The following is a 14,729-nucleotide window of genomic DNA, read 5'->3' on the forward strand; positions in this document are numbered from 1 at the left end:
GTTGGTACCCGACGTCGGGTTTATTGAACGCGACGTATACCCGACGTTAGATAACGTCCAAATGCTACTTGGGATCGTGTTTAGTTTTTGTGGCCTTGGTCTGGACCCGGCATTAGATTCAATATACTCTTAAAGTATTTAGTGTTTCCATTTATCTTACCTACTCCAATAAAAACAGTTCTTTTTAAACCAGTGTAGTTAGTAAAAAGAAAAAGTTCAAAGTTAAAACTATTAGAGAACTTCTTCTAAATCGTAACTTTCAAAAACTTTCGGTAATTGCAATCCCAAATTTAAAACTTTAATGACCTCGGCATTAGTGTGAAAGTTTGACTCATAATTTTCTTCTTGTTTTACTTCGTTGAGCTGAAAAATTTTACGGAGCTTAAGTGATTCCAATATTGCATTTAGTTGAAGTAGAAAATAGAATTGTAAATTTGTTCTTCTTAATTCTAAGTATTCCAAAAAAACTTGTCAAAATTGAAATTATTTCACACACACTTTGGCCAATTTTTGATCTGGCATTATATGGCTTATTAAACGTCTATTACGCTGTAATGTACGGGTTGCTCTCAGAGGTGGGGTAAAGCGGGTGTGTGGCCGAAGGAAATATATATCATATTTCAACAATTTGCCTAAGGCTTAGCCCGATCCTGTCGTGTTAAGCCGCACCCAAAATTCCAAACACACGTGCTTTGATTAAGGCTTCATTAAGGTTTGCAGAGCTTCAGCATTTGCCATAAAATAGCGAGAAATTTGTTACAAAACCATATGAATTATACCGGGACTTCGTCGGACGGGACATAGGAAATCCCATGTAAATTTTAATGGGGTCAATTATTGGCTTCCCTAATTATTTTAGAGAATAATTCTATTTAGGTTTATTGAAGAGCACTAAAGCCCACATTCAAAAGAATAACTTTAGATATTTTTGATTAGCTCGTTTACAAGTTATTGCCGATTTCTTTTTAAATATTTCTCCTTATATATGGCCCTGTATTTACTTATGAGCACCAGTCAAGGTAAAAGATAACTGTCAAATTAAGTTGTCATTTCAGAAATTTACCTATTTAGTGCTTTATTATTATTGAAAACTCATTCCTACATCGGAAATCTTAAAGATGTATTTACAAATTCACATTAATATGAATTAAAGTAAAATAAAGTAATCAATTGCAAGGTTAATTATAGTATTATTACAATATTAAATAACTTATTAATTTAGGTACTATTAAATTGTTAGAACTTTAGGATTTAAGAAGATGTTCAAATATTCATCCATCGACTGCTAGACAATAACCCAGGCGATCATAAAATTCTCTTCTTACATTCGCTAGTTGGTAAACTGAAATTCTATTGCATTCGGCAGAAATAGCATTTTTTAACTCGTCTAGATTTGGATATTTTTTATTCTTGTATATCCTGTTTTTTAAATGACCCCAGAGAAAGAAATCATTTGGCGAAATATCAGGAGACCTTGCTGGCCAATTTACTGTATGATTTAGACCAATAACATTTCCGTTAAAACTATTGTCTAAATATTTCCGAACAGCCAGGGTACTATGTACCGGGCAGCCATCCGTTTGGTACCAAACTACCTGATTTTCCCTAGCGGCATCACGTAAAGCAGGTAAAATATGATTTTCGAGTAGTTCCAAATAATATTCTGCACATTTAAATTTTGCGTAAGAAATAATGGCCCGATAATATTGTGTCCGAATATCCCTGCCCAAACATTTACTTTCTGTGGATATTGCGTCCTTGTTTCGACAACCTGTGTTGGTTTTCTTTGTTCCAATATCGATAATTTTGAACATTGGGTTTATTATTTAAGGTAAACGTGCATTCGTCAGTGAAACATATATTTTTTAAAAATGCCCTATCCGTGTTTGCTCTTTCCATCATATTAAAACAAAACGCCTGCTGCCGTATTTCGTCCCCATCTCGTAGCTCTTGGTGCTTTTCATATTTGAAGGAATAGTATTTATGTCGTATCAAAATTCGAAACGCTGTAGTGTGATCTATTCCTATTTCATCCTCAAGTTTCCTTGTGCTGATCTTTCCATCGTTCTCTTCCACGCACAATAAAACTTCCAAGTCGGTATCATTTCTTGCATCTTCTCTTTGTTCCTGCCTTGCTTCACATCTGCAGTTATTTATTAGGGTACCTTTGGTCTCAAATCTCTGGATATTCCTTGCGATTGTAGATTTTCCAGGTATCGGTCTATTCGGATACAGAGCAGCAAACATGTCCGACACCTTTTGATAACTATTTCCTTGATAATACCATTTAATCATCAATACTTTTTCTTCGGTAGTGTAATTCATGGCTAATATTTTCGATGTAGGTATGAGTTTTTAATAATAATAATAAAGCACTAAATAGATAAATTTCTGAAATGACAACTTCATTTGACAGTTATCTTTTACTTTGACTGGTGCTTATAAGTAAATACAGGGCCATAAGAAAGGAGAAATATTTAAAAAGAAATCGGCGATAACTCGTAAACGGTCTAATCAAAAATATCTAAAGTTATTCTTTTGAATGTGGGTTTTAGTGCTCTTCAATAAACCTAAATAGAATTAATCACTCTAAAATAATTAGGGAAGCCAATAATTGACCCCATTAAAATTTACATTGGATTTCCTATGTCCCGCTAGACGATGCAACACCCGGTATATCACTGTTCTCACAAAACTTCAATCTATTTCCGTCTTGTAACGGAATTTCAAATTATGTCTTTATTTTTGAGAAAATTTAGTCCAAACATAAGGAATATTTTGTTAATGTTTGAGCATCAAAATCTTAAAAATATAGAAGTTCTAAAAATGTACCACAATACGTATACAGGCCCGGCAATGGATCTCTAGGCATAGGAATTACATGCATTGGAATGAAATGCCTATAAAAGTCTATGCTTAAACAGAGATGGACAACAACTTCCCCGTTTCCACTTCCACTACGACTGTCTACTTAGACAAACTCCAATAAGATAACAAATTTTGTAAATTCCGCCACCTCCCATCCACTCATGATACCCATCTCCCTGCCCTTTATTTATCGCCATTATTTTATTTCCCTTCCCGCGCCTCCGCACCTAGCTATTCCGACTCCCGTCAGTTCATCACAGAGTTGCCAAGTCTACCGGTTTCGTCTGTAAGCTATCGATCTACCGATTTAAAGAAAAATCTAACGATATATTCAACTGCGTCTTTAGTTTTTACAATAGAACCACTTTTAAAAAGCTGACTTATTTGACTAAAAATTAAGCGACTGCCGCGTTGGAATCTGTATAATCTGACTTTATTATTGTTTCATTAAATTTTATTTAGTAATAACACACATACAGGTCATCGTTCTGTCTAGTGCAGAGTTACAGAGATATTCCTAAAAATCCTTATTACTCCTTATTAGGCGCGGTATTGGCGACATGCCCGAAGAAGTTGATATCTTTTGAAAAGATTTTATTTCATTAAGGTAAAAAGGTAAAAAGTGACTGCTACACTAATTTGTGACTGCTATCCCTACTTGTTATAGTTTTATATGTTTTTATTAATATATTAATATTATTTAATTCAATATTTTTTTTAATATTAAATAATATACCTAGCTATTTCTAATTCTTGTTATATTTATTATATTTGTATTTTATTTGAGTGATCTATTATTACGACACATAGGAATGCTAATTTTGGACTTAAATATTATATTTTATTTCGTTTCTGTACTTTTAATTTTTGTTGAAGATCTACCGAGAATTTTGTTCTCGTATGGAATTATAATCTAACAAACCCGGCAACCCTGTTCGTCTACTCCTTATAAAGTTTTTTTCGGCCTAATTCCTTTGTCACAGCCGCGGCTTTGTGAAGCGCCGCCGCCGACCGACTGTGTCGGGGCGACTGCTAGGAAGATCGTACAGTATTGCCATTTCATAGAATTGCACTTGCTATTTTAGAAATGATATCAAAGTTTTGCATGTTACTTTTCGTTTTAGAAAGAAGTTATGTGCCTAGAGAAAACATTCGTAAAATTGTTTCGTACTTTATTTAATATTTCATTAAGTAGGCAAGATAATGGGATTAGAAGATTTAGGATTTTGACAAGCCAACATAATTTCGATTTAATTGAATGGCAACACTGTCCGTCCTGTTTCTATTTTTTCGATTCTGTTCTATTAGTAGGCGGTAGCCCCCACACAAGCGTCTTAAAGACCCCCCGGCGCCCCCTCTCGCAGGGGCTCTCTCGTCGTATCACTTCTATGATCACTTCCCCTATACGATGGTAGGGAAAAGACACTTTATCCGTCTCTGTTGCACTGCAGTGTATTTTGCAGCCTTACCATCTTTTTTTATCGCATTGAAAACCTCCTATTGCTAATATTCCTTTGCCAGTAGTGTATAGTATAATCCTTTATCTTTAATTTCCTTCTTCGTATGTGTAAAAATACCTAGCCAGTTTGACATAAAACGTTAAATGCCGAACGCTTATTTTCCTACTTTTCCGAACTAGCGAAATGGACTCTTAAAGTTCTATATTACTTTCTAAACAAACTTTTGTAGTATCTATTTCATTAAATACAAAAATTTTAGCCAGATTTTTTTCATAATAAAGAAAAATAATTAAAGAAATTTATAGACCAGAACTTAAACTAAAACTTTAGCCATAAATAAATGTGAGTGTATTTTGCAATGTGACTGAATTTCAGTGACTGCAGTGCTGTCATTAAAAAGTTCCTAGATATACCGGGTGTTTCTCATAACTGTGGTCTCTGGCTGTGTAACTTTTTTATTTTTTCAGATAATAAAACGACAATTGGTATGTTAGTATATATGTTAGTACAACTTTTGATTTATAAATGTCTACCCTCGTTATTTTCAAATACACAGATCAACTTTTGACATTTTCGCTTAAAAAAATCGTATCAAGCAATCTAGAGTGCCATGGTTGTGTTAAAAACACCAATTTTTAATCAAGGAGTCTTGGGAAAAAATATTTGATCGTATAATGTTTTTCATGTCCTGTCCTGGCTGGTTAAAATATGCCCAAATCGTATTTTTAATCATATCTTAATTTTTAAACAATAGCATTATCAACAAAAATATCTTTGAGTATTCTCCTCAGTTTTTATTGATATATTTGGATGTTCTTCTATGCTGCCTTGAGGAGTGAAGGAACAAGAAATAAAAAACATCGAAAAAGCTTATCGGCATGACGACTGCTATTCTATCCGAGGGTCCTATGTGAAATGTTCGAAATGTTTTCAATATTTTAATATTCCCTAGGGATATTTGACGTGTTTGACCTATATTTAAGCGATATGGGATCCTTTAATAGGGTATTATAGATATTTTTTCGGCATTTACAGTTATTTATGAGGACCAAATATGAAATCTGATATTCAATAGGACATGGAAAATGGAAAATATTAAAAACGTCCTATCTTGTCGTATTCAAAATATTTAAATCTTTTAAGATAGAAAAATTGCGAATTTTGTCCGTGATATTCGATGGTCTTTAGTAGTTATTTATATGGTAGGAACTTTCTTTTTTCCAGGTTACTATTTTATTAAATTACTTGTTTATAAATTGACGGTTGTTGTGGTCGATCGAGTTCTGTTTATTGTAAAAAAAATTGTATAAAATGTTTGATTTTTATTGGTTGGATTAATTTCTTTACAATTAAAGGTTTGTCCCCGCAAGAATCCAATAAGCCTATCAGGAAAGTGTCTAAAATATCTTAGCAACGGGATTTTTTTGTTTATGACATATATTCGATACCAATTAAATTTTTAGTTACGTAATCGAGGGCCCGATTTTTAAATTATTCATTGTTGTCAATCATCGACATATTCGACGCCGGACTGACTAACTGGAATTCAAATTTCCCGCTGGGGTTCAGGTGGTAGATTTGCTGTAAAAATGTCAGGTTGCCACATTTATTTATTTATTTCCTGACATCGTCATTCGTTTTGACACTTTACCTATACAGCACGTCCAAATGAAATTACGTTTCTACAAGGGAGACACATGAGGAACAAAATATGTTAAAGTGAACCTAAGTGTTTATCTAGTTCTAACATATACATATGAGATATACGCAGGTTTATATTGATAGAATTGTGTGATACAGTGTTTACTAGTTGTATACCGTATGCACTCAAGATTCTCAAGAGTTTTTTGTAACGTAACAAATAATTATTAAAATGATGAAATCTGACGTCGGTATATAAGACATACAATGTATAAGTCATATGTATGTGTGATACTTGGTATCATGGTTGTGCCTATAGTACACACCTTGTAAAAATGTGACGTATCCACATAATATAAATATCTATACAGACACTTTGTAATAGTTTACTGTCGTGTCTACATTCTAGCATGAAATGAAGGTGTGCGCACGCGCGGATAGCCTCAGCGTAGATACACCGACTAAGTGTATCTTATGTGCCCTCTCTCCTTTCTCCTTTCTAGGAGTGGTATGTGTTAGCAGCCATTATTGTTTTATTATCGGAAGCTCTATATAAAGGTTCTGTTTTTGTGTAGTTTAAAAGAGATTTTAAGGTAAGCACAAGTTTTTAATTACCTTGTTATACCTTCCTAAGAGTGTTATTAATATTATAGCAGCGACTCTACCCTTACTCGATACCCAATTTACCAGATTTTGACTCCAATGAAAACTCCAAATATTCTCGTATAATGATAAATAGGTTAGCTCTGCAATATATTTTTTTTAATTTGGAAATAATAAAAATCTAAATGGACCAGAGAAAGAAAGATTTAAACACTTCAAAGAACTTCTTACACTGATATTCGGTAAGTTATTGATGGATCAATATACAGATATGTTTAATATTCAATAATTCATATAAAATTTAAGGGTGAGATTGTTAATCTGGAAATAAAATACAACAAAGTCCAACAGAGTGCTCGTTGAATGAGTATGCTAACAAACCAACTGCTTGGAGGGAAAAGAGGAGAAAAAAATGATTAAACGAGGTCCACCAAATCGTGGCGATATACCAGTGTTTACTATTTTAGTATGTTATACTAGGTACTTATATTTTTAATACATTTTATACAAATTCTGTTCTTTTACAGTGTTTTCTTACTTCTGGTTTCTGCAGTGTAAATAATCATTATTATTGTGTTATTTGTGATATTGCGTTTCATGATATAAAGAAATATAAGAATTTTATTTTTTAACCACTTAATCCATTTTATGGAAGAAAACTGGTACATTTAATACAAAACAAAAATGGAACAATTTTAAGGCTACTTCTCCTGAACTTACGATCGAGATACTTTTGGAAAATACAAAGTTTTGCATTCCTAATTTTCGTTCTAAAAAGATATAATTGGTATCATTGAATAAATATTTCTTAAAAAGAACATAAAGTTAGGTATCAAAACTTGTATTATTTCCTAAATTCGTTCATAAGAAGTAGTTTTATCTAGCACAAGATGTATATACGAAGCAAAATACATACATATACACGCGGTAATCACAACTGCAATGTGTAAACATAGTTTAAACGTAATACACAAGCACTGTGTATCCTACGGCACACTGTGTATCCCTTACTTTGTGTATACGTAAATGCTATACTGGGGCTACATTGTGAGGCGGACGTTTAACCTTTGTGCATACGTGTTGAACTACAATGTGTAAACGTTGCATATTTACATCGGGGGAATTGTGTTACCCTGTGTCTACATCTAATAATGTAAACACATCGTAAATGTGATTTGATGTGCTGTATGGGTAGTTTTGTATTACGAGTTTTTGGTTTAAATAAATAGTGTTGTGATACTTTATAAATGTTTACTAGCAGATCTTGCAGTCGAACATTGTTCTTTTTGGAACCTATTGTTAGACCTGCGAGTCTACAAGACAGCTTAATAGCCGTAAAAATTATCGCAACTTTATTAGAATATTTTGAACGGGAAAGCGGTAATAATTCCCCTTTATGTCCCTTAAGTGCTGTTAAAAAGGTGTATTTATAATTAATTTATTTTTATTTCCTAAAATATTTTGATTAAAAGAAAATATGTAAAAGTGGGTAACGCTGTGCCGGTCAAGCTTATACAGGGTGTCATTGAAATAGTGTAAAAAAATCGGGGGGGTGATAGTACTCCTAAAAATAGTAAAAAAAGTTCGTATAGGGAGGAAAATGCATCTTAAAGGAGTTAGGGGCACTAAAAGGGTGAATTTAAAAAACGGTTGTTTTGAAATTGTAGGCTTAAAGAACGAGATAAAATTTTGAAAAAAACTCCTCTGCCATAAATTTTGACCCTAAATCAAATGGTGATACTGAAAAATTATTTGGAAAAGCGGAAAGGGTAGATTTTGCAAGGGTAGGGGGTTGTTTCGCGAATAACTTTTTTGAGGTTATTTTTTTACAACGCGGGTTTATTTTTTGAAAACTACATACTTTTTCCTACAAAAAACGTGCTCATCGCCCAGAGTGATGGTTTTCGAGAAAATTGAAGGCAAAAAGTTTGCTCTGATGTGTTGCTAACTGGTTAATCAACTTAAACTTATGAAAGTTATGGCGGTTCAAAAGTAACCAATTAGCTATCAATTAATTAATTAAAAAATCAAAATTTCATTATTTCTAAAACATCTTATTGCTTTAAAAAACGAAATAACCCACTAGATTTCTACTTCTGGGGCCACATGAAAGCTTTGATTTACTCAGTACCGATTAATAGCGATAGGAACTATCGAATGAATTAAACTATCGAATGGTTACTGAATGAATGATTTCAACTATCGAATGGTTTTATTCGAACAAAATCATTCATTCATTTGTATACTAAAGCATATGTGACAACCTCGCCGTGCGACTAAATGGTTATCGTTGAGCCACGACTATCGAATGCTTTTGATAAATGAAATTTAGTATTCGTTTGATTTTTGTGTGCGTCAGTGTATTATTAGTTCTTCCAAATTTTTATAATTTCACCTTATAAATACTGTGCTATAAAATATTTAAAATACTAAATTAGAATTTTTTTTAATTGACGATTGTGTGCGTGTGCAGGTGTCAAAATTTTTCCGAAAATTTGTGTGATTTTCCGTAGCCCGATCTTTCAATTATTTTATTTTATATGGTATATCTATATGGTCTATTTTTTAATGGGAAATTTTGAGAAGTAGCAATTTTTAAGAGAGATGAGATGAACTTAGAATTAATTTTAAAAATACATATTTGTATTTTAGATGTTTTAATAATATGAATTAGTTGAACTTAATAATCATATTTAAGTAATATGGTTAAGTAAATGGTTATCGAACTCAAACTATGGGGTGATTAAATTTTTGCTACTACGTAAAATAATGTTTATATTAAATTATTTTCAATTTTGTTGTTAATAGGTATAACAAATTATTACTGTTATTATTATTTTTATTAAACCAGTCTTTGCTTAAAAACATTAAAAATCATTTTCCTACATCCAAAATAACAAGCATTAATGCAGTGTAACAACAGAATATTAATAAAAAAAAATGCAAAATATATATAGACATACTATCCCTAACTAACTAAAGCCAAACAATAATATTCTTTACTAATATCAACTAATACCAATATATGGCAACAGCGCCCTTCATAATATATTTTCTGTGTAAATACTAGCACCTCAATAAAAAAAAGTGTCCTTATCTTTATATGACTCCGCAAAAAATCAAAGATGCCGGCTTCTTTCATAGCAATGCCACCGACCGCTGTCGGGTTTCTCGGAAAGAAACCTACGTCGCCGGGCGACAACTAAAATCCAGTTAATATTTTATTATAATCGATCCTAACGAATAGATGAATTTCATAAATGAATGAATTTTATAAATGAATGGTGTTTGCCTCCGAATTACTAGAATACAATATTTCAAGGCAGATGACGCATCTATTCGATAAATTTTATTCGAATAGTTTTCAACGAATGTTTTTTTACTAGCTATCGAATTATTCGAATGAATTGCAACTATCGAATGTTTCGATAGAATTCATTCGATAGTTCCCACTACTACCGATTAATACTGAAGAGCAACTACGGCAACGCATTATTGACTGTTCCAATCAAATTCGGACAACACCAAGGATATTCCACAGGGTACGAAGATTTTGGAGAAGAAGAGCAGATGTCTGCATTCAAATGAATGGTGGTCACTTTGAACATTTACTATGAATGAATTAAGGAATGCATTATTTTAATAAGAAATTTTGGTAATTGGTTTATTTCGTTTTTAAAGCAAAAAGATGTTTTTAAAAATCATGAAATTTTGATTTTCCAATTAATTATTTAATAACTACTTGGTTACTTTTGAACCGCCATAACCTTCATAAATTTATGTTGATTAACCAGTTAGCAACCCATCAGAGCAAATTCTTTGCCTTCAATTTTCAGGAAAACCATCACTCTAGGCGATGTGCAACAAGAGTACCTTTTTTGTAGGAAAGGTTATGTAGTTTTCAAAAAATGAAACCACGTTGCAATAAAAATAACCTCAAAAAAGTTGTTCATAAAACAACCCAGACCAAACCGTACCCTTACAAAAACTACCCTTTCCGCTTTTCCAAATAATTTTTCAGTATTACCATTTGATTTAGGGTCAAAATTTATGGCAAAGGATTTTTTTTCATCACCCCCCGATTTTTTTACACCATTTCAATGACACCCTGTATAATCACGTGAGTAAAAGTTTATTTGATATGAACTATAGATATTGGTGTGATCAACTACATTTGACAAATTTTTGACCGGTTTGGATTCCTGTGGGAACAAACATTAGAGAGTCACTGAATAGCTGGTTAATCTTAGATTTTGAATCCAGTGTGCGTTTGCATTTCTCTTTAACTTTTTAATTTTCTTTTTTACTGGCAAAACATGCACATTTTTGCAGATATTTCCTTTTAATGGAAGAATACAGACCTATATTTAAGAGACACGTTAAATAAAAATATTTCTTCTGTTTTGTCAATTTTGTTCATTTTTATTTATATTTATTTTAATCTTTCAAGACATAATTGAAATTACTTTTGTTTTCAATCAGTACAATTTTTTTCACATAGTTGCGGAATCGAATATTTCCATACTTCTAAAAAGCTACATGAAAACCCTTTCAGTGCAGTTTAATTCATTAAATTTTGAATATAGGAAGAAACAAAAACTATTACTTTTTCATGTATTTAATTATTCATGTTGTTCAGAAACAAAACATTATCCCTTACTTTTAAAAATTTTCGGTATTTTTAATATACATTTACATCTAATGTATGTAAATAATACGAAAAGTGTGTTTTATGTTAATTTCAAGAAACATATTGCGATTAGAATAGCTTTTATATGAAAAGAATCTCGGCATGCAGCATATTACATTTTCGTCGTAGCATGCGATTTAAATCAGCATTTGAATAGACTAATCTACTTAGGGGAAATGAAATTTTTAAAATCTAATATTCGCCTTCACTGGCGTGCGAAACATAATATAATTCGTAACTTACATTAGATGGAATATTATGGTATATATTTACGTAATAGATACTTAAATATATAGGGTGTTTCAAAAAAATTGTGAAAAGCTTCAAGGTTGCAGTTCCTTGATAAAAATAAAGTATTTGTTTATTATACCGTGTCTCAAGTGGCTCGCCCCTATACCTTTTTATTTTTTCATGAAATAAAAACTAGATTTGGTATGTTAGTATATGACAGTAAATTAGGGATTGATTAACGTATTCAATTTATTTCGGTCACTTCCTGTTCCTCCGGAAATGACTACAACTTTTGATTTTCAAATGACACCATGGGTATTTTACTATATATACTTTATTCGATAGAAAATGGCACTCTGATTAGAATAAAATATCATATGTCAATTTTTGACATTTTCATGGTTTATTTGAAATTGCAACATGCAATATCAAGTGTGTGGTACCAAATTATTCCTAAAAAAATGCTTTTTCCAATGGCTAATGAGCCACCCTCGTTCCATTTGAAAAAATCGAGATATGATTACAAATACGATTTGGGTATTTTTTAACCGACCAGGACAAGACACTAAAAACATTCGTCTAAAACAGACGATCAAATCTATTTCTCTAAGGCTCCTTGATTAAAAATTAGTGTTTTTGACACAGCCAATGCCACTTTAGATTGAAATTTAAAATACAATTTTATTTTAAACGAAAATGTCAAAAGTTGACATATGATACGTCTTTCTATTCAGAGTGTCATTTTCTATCAAATAAAGTAAAAAAATACCTTAATACCTTATCTGAAAAAATAAAAAAGTTTGTAACGTTTTTAGTTCGTTACATGTCTTTTTTACATATAATATATGATGTCTGGCCTATCGTCACCGGATTCCCTCTCGTTCAGGCCTGATCATTTTGTTGGTACGCTTGGCGTAATTTTTACGTTCCCTAGTCGCCAACCCTGCTATCGTTTCACTATTCTGTGGAGGCGCGCGCTGTCAACATTGCTTCTGTCAACTCTCTGTGATTTAACGGCACTTTTGGTTCGACCGTTTGGCCTGTCAGACGCCATTAGTCCCAGTTTTTAGAAATGGTGATTATTTAAATCTTGCTGTATAATCTGAATCAGCTGCTATTTCGAGGCTACAGGTAAAGATGAGTTATTACCTTTTATAGATTCGATATTATTATTGAATATTTTTAGGGTAGAGTTACGGATGTCCCAACTTGTATTTGTATTTTGCTGGCACGTTGGCGTCCCTTTTCTTTTGTCCTCCAGAATGTCACATGGAAGAAAGGACAGGTTGTTTATTATTTATTGAGCCCTCGGAAGTATTTCGAGGTAGGTTTATTTTGTTTATTAGACCTTGTTTGGTTTTAAACAAGAGTTTCATATTTTAGGGTCCAAGGTACGGGTAGTGTCTTATGTACGGACATTATCTTATGTACGGATGTCCTGTGGACGAGTGTCCCCAGTAAGAATGATTTTTTCTTACATATAAGTGCCACAGCGTGGATGTAGCTTGAGTCCCATGCTGCTTCGTTCCCAGCTATAAGCTAGTTAGTTACGGCTGTATCAATTCATGGTGTCCTCATTCTGGCCCCTTTGGTTGTGTTGGATGGCTGAGTACAGAGATGCGAGACCACCTCACGCTGTTACTGTTTAAAGCAAGATTACATAAAGAACAGCTAAGTGTAGATTTAAGTTCTAGTTTTACATTTAACATTTAAAACATTTACAGTCTTAAACAATAACGTACATCTTAAATAATATCGTACAGACTATGTTTAGTGGTTAGATTGTTAAGAACATTCATGTCGATTTAATATTTAATATAATAATTAATACTAAATATAATTTAGATCTTAGGTTTCATTGCATTACATCTTGTAATGGTATTACTTTTATAGATATTATTATCGCACTATTTTAACAGATGAATAACCAAACATAGATTCTAGAATCTACAGGTTGCAACATCTTCGATTTAGCATCATATGGAATATATCAAATTAATTAAAGTAATGCTACATTTCATATATTCTCTTAAACTTTACATGTCTTGTATTTTATCGTAGTTGTTTTCATTGATATTTAGTACGACTCTTACCACCACTTTCTTTGACATAAACCACTATATATTTATTAGAACTCTACAATGTCATGTACCATCTAAGAACATCATGAATAAATATAGTCATTAGTTTTAAGTAATATACAACTGTGTTTTCTTTCTCTGTACATGCCTGGCGCCCAATATTTATAATTTCGAGTTATTATTGTTAATTAGTTTCTTTCCAGTGAAATACCTTATCCACGACTGCTCTACCAACGAAAAGCTGCCGTTCGCAGTGATAATGTTTTAAAAAAACGCTACAAGTTATAGGGGTGAACCACTTTTGAGACGCACCCGGTATAAATATTCAGTCGACCTATGTTAATTATTAAGAAGATATGGCTATACAAATATGGAGAAAATATAATATTTTTATGTTTTAAACACGAAAATCGAGAGAATGCAATTTTATGGGAATATTACTACCACCAAAGCACACTATCTACATATTTTTCCATATTTTTATAATGAGTGGTGGTTAAAATTTTTAAAATTATTTATACATTTCTAGAAAATCAAAAATAGTTAATTCTCCTTAAGTCCCTTCTGGTTCCATTTCATAAACATATTTCAAAGTCAAAGGACTATGAAAAATGTCACTTTAAATGTCATAACTAATAAACATAACTGCGCCCCTGGACTGCTTCGAAAATTCTTCATTTACCACCATTTAATTCGATTCCAGCAATATTTATTTTCTTTTCTGGACGCTCTTTCATCAGAAAACTTATATCGGAACTCCTATTTCCTTTCCCTGCAGCACCAATTCCATCTTCTTTATCCAATTATATCGAATTTTATACACTTTCCCCGTTTATTTACCGAAAAATCCGTCCATTCCTCTCATTTTCTCAGTCCCAACGTTCCAACATAATTTTTCGTGCTAAAAAAATGCAAGGAGACATCGAAAGCACGCTGGAAATTGGCGAACTTCAAATGGCCTAATTTTAATACGATTGGGTAATTGAGTTTGGATCGAGAAGAAACTTCCGGAATTCATAAATTTTTCAGGTATATGTTCTCGGCCCGTGGCCGGGGAAAATCTTTAAAACTAATGAAAAATTTATGGGAGCGCTATCTTTTGGTGAGTTTCCAAACTTCCAGCGAAATATTGGAGTTTTGCCGTACAGAAATATG

The sequence above is a fragment of the Sitophilus oryzae genome, unplaced genomic scaffold (assembly GCF_002938485.1).
Source record: "Sitophilus oryzae breed Bouriz unplaced genomic scaffold, Soryzae_2.0 scaffold_910_pilon_pilon, whole genome shotgun sequence".
Lineage (NCBI taxonomy): Eukaryota > Metazoa > Arthropoda > Insecta > Coleoptera > Curculionidae > Sitophilus > Sitophilus oryzae.